At 56.6% G+C, this 6,081-nt stretch overlaps 28 non-coding genes across 28 annotated transcripts; all 28 read right to left on the bottom strand.

Annotated features, from left to right (window-relative positions):
* Nucleotides 1-44: 44 nt before the first annotated feature.
* LOC141120298 (5S ribosomal RNA) lies at nt 45-163 on the bottom strand. The gene has a single exon (XR_012239623.1). It is a non-coding gene; the product is annotated as a 5S ribosomal RNA (ribosomal RNA).
* Nucleotides 164-263: 100 nt separating this feature from the next.
* On the bottom strand, nt 264-382 carry LOC141119561 (5S ribosomal RNA). The gene has a single exon (XR_012238896.1). It is a non-coding gene; the product is annotated as a 5S ribosomal RNA (ribosomal RNA).
* A 100-nt stretch (nt 383-482) lies between these two features.
* LOC141119560 (5S ribosomal RNA) lies at nt 483-601 on the bottom strand. Its single transcript, XR_012238895.1, has one exon. It is a non-coding gene; the product is annotated as a 5S ribosomal RNA (ribosomal RNA).
* A 99-nt stretch (nt 602-700) lies between these two features.
* Nucleotides 701-819, bottom strand: LOC141119559 (5S ribosomal RNA). The gene has a single exon (XR_012238894.1). It is a non-coding gene; the product is annotated as a 5S ribosomal RNA (ribosomal RNA).
* Nucleotides 820-919: 100 nt separating this feature from the next.
* Nucleotides 920-1,038, bottom strand: LOC141119558 (5S ribosomal RNA). The gene has a single exon (XR_012238893.1). It is a non-coding gene; the product is annotated as a 5S ribosomal RNA (ribosomal RNA).
* Nucleotides 1,039-1,138: 100 nt separating this feature from the next.
* On the bottom strand, nt 1,139-1,257 carry LOC141119557 (5S ribosomal RNA). Its single transcript, XR_012238892.1, has one exon. It is a non-coding gene; the product is annotated as a 5S ribosomal RNA (ribosomal RNA).
* Nucleotides 1,258-1,356: 99 nt separating this feature from the next.
* LOC141119556 (5S ribosomal RNA) lies at nt 1,357-1,475 on the bottom strand. The gene has a single exon (XR_012238891.1). It is a non-coding gene; the product is annotated as a 5S ribosomal RNA (ribosomal RNA).
* A 98-nt stretch (nt 1,476-1,573) lies between these two features.
* Nucleotides 1,574-1,692, bottom strand: LOC141119555 (5S ribosomal RNA). Its single transcript, XR_012238890.1, has one exon. It is a non-coding gene; the product is annotated as a 5S ribosomal RNA (ribosomal RNA).
* A 99-nt stretch (nt 1,693-1,791) lies between these two features.
* LOC141119554 (5S ribosomal RNA) lies at nt 1,792-1,910 on the bottom strand. The gene has a single exon (XR_012238889.1). It is a non-coding gene; the product is annotated as a 5S ribosomal RNA (ribosomal RNA).
* Nucleotides 1,911-2,010: 100 nt separating this feature from the next.
* LOC141120176 (5S ribosomal RNA) lies at nt 2,011-2,129 on the bottom strand. Its single transcript, XR_012239503.1, has one exon. It is a non-coding gene; the product is annotated as a 5S ribosomal RNA (ribosomal RNA).
* Nucleotides 2,130-2,228: 99 nt separating this feature from the next.
* On the bottom strand, nt 2,229-2,347 carry LOC141119553 (5S ribosomal RNA). The gene has a single exon (XR_012238888.1). It is a non-coding gene; the product is annotated as a 5S ribosomal RNA (ribosomal RNA).
* A 98-nt stretch (nt 2,348-2,445) lies between these two features.
* Nucleotides 2,446-2,564, bottom strand: LOC141119551 (5S ribosomal RNA). The gene has a single exon (XR_012238886.1). It is a non-coding gene; the product is annotated as a 5S ribosomal RNA (ribosomal RNA).
* Nucleotides 2,565-2,663: 99 nt separating this feature from the next.
* On the bottom strand, nt 2,664-2,782 carry LOC141119550 (5S ribosomal RNA). Its single transcript, XR_012238885.1, has one exon. It is a non-coding gene; the product is annotated as a 5S ribosomal RNA (ribosomal RNA).
* Nucleotides 2,783-2,882: 100 nt separating this feature from the next.
* Nucleotides 2,883-3,001, bottom strand: LOC141119549 (5S ribosomal RNA). The gene has a single exon (XR_012238884.1). It is a non-coding gene; the product is annotated as a 5S ribosomal RNA (ribosomal RNA).
* Nucleotides 3,002-3,101: 100 nt separating this feature from the next.
* LOC141119548 (5S ribosomal RNA) lies at nt 3,102-3,220 on the bottom strand. The gene has a single exon (XR_012238883.1). It is a non-coding gene; the product is annotated as a 5S ribosomal RNA (ribosomal RNA).
* A 100-nt stretch (nt 3,221-3,320) lies between these two features.
* Nucleotides 3,321-3,439, bottom strand: LOC141119547 (5S ribosomal RNA). The gene has a single exon (XR_012238882.1). It is a non-coding gene; the product is annotated as a 5S ribosomal RNA (ribosomal RNA).
* Nucleotides 3,440-3,538: 99 nt separating this feature from the next.
* Nucleotides 3,539-3,657, bottom strand: LOC141119545 (5S ribosomal RNA). The gene has a single exon (XR_012238881.1). It is a non-coding gene; the product is annotated as a 5S ribosomal RNA (ribosomal RNA).
* A 100-nt stretch (nt 3,658-3,757) lies between these two features.
* On the bottom strand, nt 3,758-3,876 carry LOC141119544 (5S ribosomal RNA). Its single transcript, XR_012238880.1, has one exon. It is a non-coding gene; the product is annotated as a 5S ribosomal RNA (ribosomal RNA).
* A 100-nt stretch (nt 3,877-3,976) lies between these two features.
* On the bottom strand, nt 3,977-4,095 carry LOC141119543 (5S ribosomal RNA). Its single transcript, XR_012238879.1, has one exon. It is a non-coding gene; the product is annotated as a 5S ribosomal RNA (ribosomal RNA).
* Nucleotides 4,096-4,194: 99 nt separating this feature from the next.
* Nucleotides 4,195-4,313, bottom strand: LOC141119542 (5S ribosomal RNA). The gene has a single exon (XR_012238878.1). It is a non-coding gene; the product is annotated as a 5S ribosomal RNA (ribosomal RNA).
* A 100-nt stretch (nt 4,314-4,413) lies between these two features.
* Nucleotides 4,414-4,532, bottom strand: LOC141119541 (5S ribosomal RNA). The gene has a single exon (XR_012238877.1). It is a non-coding gene; the product is annotated as a 5S ribosomal RNA (ribosomal RNA).
* A 100-nt stretch (nt 4,533-4,632) lies between these two features.
* LOC141119539 (5S ribosomal RNA) lies at nt 4,633-4,751 on the bottom strand. Its single transcript, XR_012238875.1, has one exon. It is a non-coding gene; the product is annotated as a 5S ribosomal RNA (ribosomal RNA).
* Nucleotides 4,752-4,850: 99 nt separating this feature from the next.
* Nucleotides 4,851-4,969, bottom strand: LOC141119538 (5S ribosomal RNA). The gene has a single exon (XR_012238874.1). It is a non-coding gene; the product is annotated as a 5S ribosomal RNA (ribosomal RNA).
* Nucleotides 4,970-5,069: 100 nt separating this feature from the next.
* On the bottom strand, nt 5,070-5,188 carry LOC141119537 (5S ribosomal RNA). Its single transcript, XR_012238873.1, has one exon. It is a non-coding gene; the product is annotated as a 5S ribosomal RNA (ribosomal RNA).
* A 99-nt stretch (nt 5,189-5,287) lies between these two features.
* LOC141119933 (5S ribosomal RNA) lies at nt 5,288-5,406 on the bottom strand. The gene has a single exon (XR_012239266.1). It is a non-coding gene; the product is annotated as a 5S ribosomal RNA (ribosomal RNA).
* Nucleotides 5,407-5,504: 98 nt separating this feature from the next.
* On the bottom strand, nt 5,505-5,623 carry LOC141119536 (5S ribosomal RNA). Its single transcript, XR_012238872.1, has one exon. It is a non-coding gene; the product is annotated as a 5S ribosomal RNA (ribosomal RNA).
* A 99-nt stretch (nt 5,624-5,722) lies between these two features.
* Nucleotides 5,723-5,841, bottom strand: LOC141119535 (5S ribosomal RNA). Its single transcript, XR_012238871.1, has one exon. It is a non-coding gene; the product is annotated as a 5S ribosomal RNA (ribosomal RNA).
* Nucleotides 5,842-5,941: 100 nt separating this feature from the next.
* Nucleotides 5,942-6,060, bottom strand: LOC141119534 (5S ribosomal RNA). The gene has a single exon (XR_012238870.1). It is a non-coding gene; the product is annotated as a 5S ribosomal RNA (ribosomal RNA).
* Between the last annotated feature and the right edge of the window lie 21 nt (nt 6,061-6,081).

Raw genomic sequence — 6,081 nt, 5'->3', positions numbered from 1 at the left:
GAGGAAAAAAAACAGGGCAAGTCCAGAAATCCAAAAAAAAAAGAAGCCTGCGGCACCTGGTATTCCCAGGCGGTCTCCCATCCAGGTACTAACCAGGCCCGACCCTGCTTAGCCTCCGAGATCAGACGAGATCGGGCGCTTTCAGGGTGATGTGGCCGTAGGCGATCTCTAACGGCACGCTCAACCCTCTTGACCTTGGCGGCGCCAAGATGGGAAACGAGGAAAAAAAACAGGGCAAGTCCAGAACGCCCCCCAAAAAAAGAAGCCTACGGCACCTGGTATTCCCAGGCGGTCTCCCATCCAGGTACTAACCAGGCCCGACCCTGCTTAGCCTCCGAGATCAGACGAGATCGGGCGCTTTCAGGGTGATGTGGCCGTAGGCGATCTCTAACGGCACGCTCAACCCTCTTGACCTTGGCGGCGCCAAGATGGGAAACGAGGAAAAAAAACAGGGCAAGTCCAGAACTCCCCCAAAAAAAAGAAGCCTACGGCACCTGGTATTCCCAGGCGGTCTCCCATCCAGGTACTAACCAGGCCCGACCCTGCTTAGCCTCCGAGATCAGACGAGATCGGGCGCTTTCAGGGTGATGTGGCCGTAGGCGATCTCTTACGGCACGCTCAACCCTCTTGACTTTGGCGGCGCCAAGATGGGAAACGAGGAAAAAAAACAGGGCAAGTCCAGAAATCCAAGAAAAAAAGAAGCCTACGGCACCTGGTATTCCCAGGCGGTCTCCCATCCAGGTACTAACCAGGCCCGACCCTGCTTAGCCTCCGAGATCAGACGAGATCGGGCGCTTTCAGGGTGATGTGGCCGTAGGCGATCTCTAACGGCACGCTCAACCCTCTTGACCTTGGCGGCGCCAAGATGGGAAACGAGGAAAAAAAACAGGGCAAGTCCAGAACGCCCCCCAAAAAAAGAAGCCTACGGCACCTGGTATTCCCAGGCGGTCTCCCATCCAGGTACTAACCAGGCCCGACCCTGCTTAGCCTCCGAGATCAGACGAGATCGGGCGCTTTCAGGGTGATGTGGCCGTAGGCGATCTCTAACGGCACGCTCAACCCTCTTGACCTTGGCGGCGCCAAGATGGGAAACGAGGAAAAAAAACAGGGCAAGTCCAGAACTCCCCCAAAAAAAAGAAGCCTACGGCACCTGGTATTCCCAGGCGGTCTCCCATCCAGGTACTAACCAGGCCCGACCCTGCTTAGCCTCCGAGATCAGACGAGATCGGGCGCTTTCAGGGTGATGTGGCCGTAGGCGATCTCTTACGGCACGCTCAACCCTCTTGACTTTGGCGGCGCCAAGATGGGAAACGAGGAAAAAAAACAGGGCAAGTCCAGAAATCCAAGAAAAAAAGAAGCCTACGGCACCTGGTATTCCCAGGCGGTCTCCCATCCAGGTACTAACCAGGCCCGACCCTGCTTAGCCTCCGAGATCAGACGAGATCGGGCGCTTTCAGGGTGATGTGGCCGTAGGCGATCTCTTACGGCACGCTCAACCCTCTTGACTTTGGCGGCACCAAGATGGGAAACGAGGAAAAAAACAGGGCAAGTCCAGAACTCCAAGAAAAAAAGAAGCCTACGGCACCTGGTATTCCCAGGCGGTCTCCCATCCAGGTACTAACCAGGCCCGACCCTGCTTAGCCTCCGAGATCAGACGAGATCGGGCGCTTTCAGGGTGATGTGGCCGTAGGCGATCTCTTACGGCACGCTCAACCCTCTTGACTTTGGCGGCGCCAAGATGGGAAACGAGGAAAAAAAACAGGGCAAGTCCAGAAATCCAAGAAAAAAAGAAGCCTACGGCACCTGGTATTCCCAGGCGGTCTCCCATCCAGGTACTAACCAGGCCCGACCCTGCTTAGCCTCCGAGATCAGACGAGATCGGGCGCTTTCAGGGTGATGTGGCCGTAGGCGATCTCTAACGGCACGCTCAACCCTCTTGACCTTGGCGGCGCCAAGATGGGAAACGAGGAAAAAAAACAGGGCAAGTCCAGAACGCCCCCCAAAAAAAGAAGCCTACGGCACCTGGTATTCCCAGGCAGTCTCCCATCCAGGTACTAACCAGGCCCGACCCTGCTTAGCCTCCGAGATCAGACGAGATCGGGCGCTTTCAGGGTGATGTGGCCGTAGGCGATCTCTAACGGCACGCTCAACCCTCTTGACCTTGGCGGCGCCAAGATGGGAAACGAGGAAAAAAAACAGGGCAAGTCCAGAAATCCAAGAAAAAAAGAAGCCTACGGCACCTGGTATTCCCAGGCGGTCTCCCATCCAGGTACTAACCAGGCCCGACCCTGCTTAGCCTCCGAGATCAGACGAGATCGGGCGCTTTCAGGGTGATGTGGCCGTAGGCGATCTCTTACGGCACGCTCAACCCTCTTGACTTTGGCGGCACCAAGATGGGAAACGAGGAAAAAAACAGGGCAAGTCCAGAACTCCAAGAAAAAAAGAAGCCTACGGCACCTGGTATTCCCAGGCGGTCTCCCATCCAGGTACTAACCAGGCCCGACCCTGCTTAGCCTCCGAGATCAGACGAGATCGGGCGCTTTCAGGGTGATGTGGCCGTAGGCGATCTCTTACGGCACGCTCAACCCTCTTGACTTTGGCGGCGCCAAGATGGGAAACGAGGAAAAAAAACAGGGCAAGTCCAGAAATCCAAGAAAAAAAGAAGCCTACGGCACCTGGTATTCCCAGGCGGTCTCCCATCCAGGTACTAACCAGGCCCGACCCTGCTTAGCCTCCGAGATCAGACGAGATCGGGCGCTTTCAGGGTGATGTGGCCGTAGGCGATCTCTAACGGCACGCTCAACCCTCTTGACCTTGGCGGCGCCAAGATGGGAAACGAGGAAAAAAAACAGGGCAAGTCCAGAACGCCCCCCAAAAAAAGAAGCCTACGGCACCTGGTATTCCCAGGCGGTCTCCCATCCAGGTACTAACCAGGCCCGACCCTGCTTAGCCTCCGAGATCAGACGAGATCGGGCGCTTTCAGGGTGATGTGGCCGTAGGCGATCTCTAACGGCACGCTCAACCCTCTTGACCTTGGCGGCGCCAAGATGGGAAACGAGGAAAAAAAACAGGGCAAGTCCAGAACGCCCCCCAAAAAAAGAAGCCTACGGCACCTGGTATTCCCAGGCGGTCTCCCATCCAGGTACTAACCAGGCCCGACCCTGCTTAGCCTCCGAGATCAGACGAGATCGGGCGCTTTCAGGGTGATGTGGCCGTAGGCGATCTCTAACGGCACGCTCAACCCTCTTGACCTTGGCGGCGCCAAGATGGGAAACGAGGAAAAAAAACAGGGCAAGTCCAGATCTCCCCCAAAAAAAAGAAGCCTACGGCACCTGGTATTCCCAGGCGGTCTCCCATCCAGGTACTAACCAGGCCCGACCCTGCTTAGCCTCCGAGATCAGACGAGATCGGGCGCTTTCAGGGTGATGTGGCCGTAGGCGATCTCTTACGGCACGCTCAACCCTCTTGACTTTGGCGGCGCCAAGATGGGAAACGAGGAAAAAAAACAGGGCAAGTCCAGAAATCCAAGAAAAAAAGAAGCCTACGGCACCTGGTATTCCCAGGCGGTCTCCCATCCAGGTACTAACCAGGCCCGACCCTGCTTAGCCTCCGAGATCAGACGAGATCGGGCGCTTTCAGGGTGATGTGGCCGTAGGCGATCTCTAACGGCACGCTCAACCCTCTTGACCTTGGCGGCGCCAAGATGGGAAACGAGGAAAAAAAACAGGGCAAGTCCAGAACGCCCCCCAAAAAAAGAAGCCTACGGCACCTGGTATTCCCAGGCGGTCTCCCATCCAGGTACTAACCAGGCCCGACCCTGCTTAGCCTCCGAGATCAGACGAGATCGGGCGCTTTCAGGGTGATGTGGCCGTAGGCGATCTCTAACGGCACGCTCAACCCTCTTGACCTTGGCGGCGCCAAGATGGGAAACGAGGAAAAAAAACAGGGCAAGTCCAGAACTCCCCCAAAAAAAAGAAGCCTACGGCACCTGGTATTCCCAGGCGGTCTCCCATCCAGGTACTAACCAGGCCCGACCCTGCTTAGCCTCCGAGATCAGACGAGATCGGGCGCTTTCAGGGTGATGTGGCCGTAGGCGATCTCTTACGGCACGCTCAACCCTCTTGACTTTGGCGGCGCCAAGATGGGAAACGAGGAAAAAAAACAGGGCAAGTCCAGAAATCCAAGAAAAAAAGAAGCCTACGGCACCTGGTATTCCCAGGCGGTCTCCCATCCAGGTACTAACCAGGCCCGACCCTGCTTAGCCTCCGAGATCAGACGAGATCGGGCGCTTTCAGGGTGATGTGGCCGTAGGCGATCTCTAACGGCACGCTCAACCCTCTTGACCTTGGCGGCGCCAAGATGGGAAACGAGGAAAAAAAACAGGGCAAGTCCAGAACGCCCCCCAAAAAAAGAAGCCTACGGCACCTGGTATTCCCAGGCGGTCTCCCATCCAGGTACTAACCAGGCCCGACCCTGCTTAGCCTCCGAGATCAGACGAGATCGGGCGCTTTCAGGGTGATGTGGCCGTAGGCGATCTCTAACGGCACGCTCAACCCTCTTGACCTTGGCGGCGCCAAGATGGGAAACGAGGAAAAAAAACAGGGCAAGTCCAGAACTCCCCCAAAAAAAAGAAGCCTACGGCACCTGGTATTCCCAGGCGGTCTCCCATCCAGGTACTAACCAGGCCCGACCCTGCTTAGCCTCCGAGATCAGACGAGATCGGGCGCTTTCAGGGTGATGTGGCCGTAGGCGATCTCTTACGGCACGCTCAACCCTCTTGACTTTGGCGGCGCCAAGATGGGAAACGAGGAAAAAAAACAGGGCAAGTCCAGAAATCCAAGAAAAAAAGAAGCCTACGGCACCTGGTATTCCCAGGCGGTCTCCCATCCAGGTACTAACCAGGCCCGACCCTGCTTAGCCTCCGAGATCAGACGAGATCGGGCGCTTTCAGGGTGATGTGGCCGTAGGCGATCTCTAACGGCACGCTCAACCCTCTTGACCTTGGCGGCGCCAAGATGGGAAACGAGGAAAAAAAACAGGGCAAGTCCAGAACTCCCCCAAAAAAAAGAAGCCTACGGCACCTGGTATTCCCAGGCGGTCTCCCATCCAGGTACTAACCAGGCCCGACCCTGCTTAGCCTCCGAGATCAGACGAGATCGGGCGCTTTCAGGGTGATGTGGCCGTAGGCGATCTCTTACGGCACGCTCAACCCTCTTGACTTTGGCGGCGCCAAGATGGGAAACGAGGAAAAAAAACAGGGCAAGTCCAGAAATCCAAGAAAAAAAGAAGCCTACGGCACCTGGTATTCCCAGGCGGTCTCCCATCCAGGTACTAACCAGGCCCGACCCCGCTTAGCCTCCGAGATCAGACGAGATCGGGCGCTTTCAGGGTGATGTGGCCGTAGGCGATCTCTTACGGCACGCTCAACCCTCTTGACTTTGGCGGCACCAAGATGGGAAACGAGGAAAAAAACAGGGCAAGTCCAGAACTCCAAGAAAAAAAGAAGCCTACGGCACCTGGTATTCCCAGGCGGTCTCCCATCCAGGTACTAACCAGGCCCGACCCTGCTTAGCCTCCGAGATCAGACGAGATCGGGCGCTTTCAGGGTGATGTGGCCGTAGGCGATCTCTTACGGCACGCTCAACCCTCTTGACTTTGGCGGCGCCAAGATGGGAAACGAGGAAAAAAAACAGGGCAAGTCCAGAAATCCAAGAAAAAAAGAAGCCTACGGCACCTGGTATTCCCAGGCGGTCTCCCATCCAGGTACTAACCAGGCCCGACCCTGCTTAGCCTCCGAGATCAGACGAGATCGGGCGCTTTCAGGGTGATGTGGCCGTAGGCGATCTCTAACGGCACGCTCAACCCTCTTGACCTTGGCGGCGCCAAGATGGGAAACGAGGAAAAAAAACAGGGCAAGTCCAGAACGCCCCCCAAAAAAAGAAGCCTACGGCACCTGGTATTCCCAGGCGGTCTCCCATCCAGGTACTAACCAGGCCCGACCCTGCTTAGCCTCCGAGATCAGACGAGATCGGGCGCTTTCAGGGTGATGTGGCCGTAGGCGATCTCTAACGGCACGCTCAA

Source organism: Aquarana catesbeiana, linkage group LG13 (assembly GCF_042186555.1).
Source record: "Aquarana catesbeiana isolate 2022-GZ linkage group LG13, ASM4218655v1, whole genome shotgun sequence".
In the NCBI taxonomy this organism is placed as follows: Eukaryota; Metazoa; Chordata; class Amphibia; order Anura; family Ranidae; genus Aquarana; species Aquarana catesbeiana.
The sequence above is the reverse complement of the archived record's forward strand: the minus strand, read 5'-3'. Positions and strand labels throughout refer to the sequence as shown.